The sequence below is a fragment of the Patagioenas fasciata genome, chromosome Z, assembly GCF_037038585.1.
Source record: "Patagioenas fasciata isolate bPatFas1 chromosome Z, bPatFas1.hap1, whole genome shotgun sequence".
Taxonomy (NCBI): domain Eukaryota; kingdom Metazoa; phylum Chordata; class Aves; order Columbiformes; family Columbidae; genus Patagioenas; species Patagioenas fasciata.
Genome location: NC_092560.1, coordinates 28,998,549 through 29,001,486, shown reverse-complemented (window position 1 = coordinate 29,001,486; position 2,938 = coordinate 28,998,549).

Sequence of the window (2,938 nt, the reverse complement as noted above, 5' to 3'; positions counted from 1 at the left end):
CAAGAATTTCTGTGTCTGTATGTACTATTATGTGCTTACACATACAAATATCTGTATGCATATTTGTATATGTATATATAAAAGATCCTAATACTGCTTAAATCAGTAACTAACTTCTGTGTGTTCACAACATATAAATGCGCAAACACACACCTATGGATACATATACACATAACACCACCCCCACAAGAAATCTTGAACATTTGGTAAATATGCAAAATGTCATTTTTGTTGAATTCCTCCAACTAATGTGGAAGAAGCTGATAAAGCCTGATTTTATTTAATGGAAAAAAAAAATCTAATCAGGAGTTAAGATCTTACTTAGTCTAACTGAATTAATTATCCACAGGTGGATTAACACAAAAGAACAAAAATAAGATCAAGATGCTTATTGGTTGCTATTTCTGTTTTGAAAGGAGAGTGGCAATACATTTGTAAGAGACAGGAAGTTGAAGTGAATCTAAAATTTGTTGATAGGTGAACTAAGATTACACACTACATAAAAATATGTCATGATATAATGACATACTTTCACACTTCTTGGTTTCACACTTCTTGGTCTGCAGAAATTGAAAGAAGCCTTCTGAAGAAATTTAATCTGAATCACAAAAAAAATATTTTTGTTGTTTCAATCAATTTAATTATCTCACGTATATTTTTGCTTTCTAGACTTACCTCCTGTAGACTTTGGATCTAGTTTGTAACTTCTTAATTTCACACAGTCATTTTTATGTTCATGGAAAACGTCTTTTACCTTGGGTATTTTTGCTGCTTGTATGACCATGCTGTGTTTTGGAGATGGGAGCAGTTTAGCTTAAGGGAAAATGTCTTTTAAATTGCATGAATATCTTTACACAAAATGTTCTCTTGACTAGTCATCTATGGGAGAGGTCAAAATGACCTCCAGTTGTGCCAGATATTTATGGTTCTAATCAGCACAGTGTAACATAATGACAATACTTAACAGGTTTATCAACATTGCATTTTTTCCCTTTTTTTTCTTCATGTGAATCAGTTTGTTACTGAAGGAATGCCAGTCTTGTTTGCAAACAGAAGTCTCTGAGATTTTGCAATGCAAGTTTTGGAAAAACTAATAATTGTATTACATGAACTGGTTTTCTGAAAAGCCAACAGATATTTGGATTTTCAGAAATCCAAAGTAGGCCTAAAACATTTCATTATGATTCTCAAAAAAAGTGAAATTACCTGTTCTAAAAATTAGTGGCAACTTGGGCTTTTTTTTTTCTTCCATATCCCTCACAGTCTTGAAATTACTGTATCAGACCTAACTTAAATGTACAGCTGAAGACCTTAACTCACATTTATGGAAGACAAAGCAAAGGTCAGAGAACACCAAGAACATCTCTAGTCCTGCTATGCAGACTGGATATTAGATGCTCTATTCCTCCCACACATACATTTAATGTTCTCTGATCTTGATTTCATAATAGCGAAATAGCAGATTTTTTTTTTTTTTTTTTTTTATATGAGCACATAAGATTTCATTTCTGGTATCAACAACATGTGGATGAGAGTGTTAGAGGATGGCAATCAATTTTTATATTGTTAACACATTTGTTACATCTAAACTTGATGACTTCTTTATGGAAGGTATTCAAATATCTGAAGTTTTTGATGTCCAGTACAATTAACAACACTCTGTCTCTATCCATTATTACATATGTTAATTCAGCACATGCCTAACATTAGCTACCCAGAGGTATAATGTCCATACTATTATTCAATTAAAATAAACTTATATTGAAATAACTCTTGAATTTTGAGGGCAAACATCACAAAGGGTAGGCATCATAGAATTAAGATTAACTGCATAATGTTGATTTCATACTTTTTACCAGTGTGCTGTGGTACATTCTTAACATAAACGGGCACTACTTCTATTCTCCAGAGTTACTTGTTTGATTCCAGACATGGACACTGTAGTAGGAAGTGCAGATCCTAATGCCAACTGTTTACTATCAGTGCTTCTTACAGTGCTTGTAGAAACCACTGCTGTTAGTAAAGGTGTAAAGCAAAAAACTAAAGATCCTGATTTCTGTTTCCTTCCTCACATGGTGGATTACCTCGTGGAAGTAATTTAATTGTATTATGCTCTGATTTCCTCATCTTTCAAGTAAAAGAGTAGTACATCTCATTACTATTTTTGAGTACTTTAAGATTGTTGTATTAAAGGAACTGCTGAAGTGATTTATTGCTCTTTTATGATGTAACAGTTGAAAGTCAAAACTCATCAGCTGTCCCCACATGACGGTTATTTATTCATTGCTCTAGCAAAGAAGTAAAAGCTCCCATATTAGGCATATGAGCAGCACAACTAAACTTCACTTCAACACAGTAAAAGATCTGCCTCTCCCTTCACATTACCTGAATCAGGTTAGCTGTCCCTCATTAACCCCAGAGGGCGGCTAAGCACCACACTGCCTCTCGCTCACTCCTCCCCAGAGGGATGGGGGACAGAATTGGAAGGATGAAAGACAGAAAACTCCTGGGCTGAGATAAAGACAATTTAATAGGTAAAGAAAAAGCCGCACACACAAGCAAAGCAAAACAAGGAATTCATTCACCACTTCCCATGTGCAGGCGGGTGCTCAGACGCCCCCAGGAAAGCAGGGCTCCATCACATGTAGCAATTACTTAGGAAGACAAAACACCATCTTTCTGAATGTACCCCCATTCCTTCTTCTTCCTTCTCACTTTGTATGTTGAGCATGATGTCATACAATGTGGAATATCTCTTTGGTCAGTTGGGGTCAACTGTCCCAACCTCTCATGCACTGCCAGTCTTCTCACTGTCAGGGTGGTGTGAGGAACAGAAAAGGCCTTGACTCTGTGTCAGCACTGCTCAGCAATAACTAAAACATCCCTGTATTATCAACACTGTTTCCAGCACAAATCCAAAACCTAGTCCTATACTACC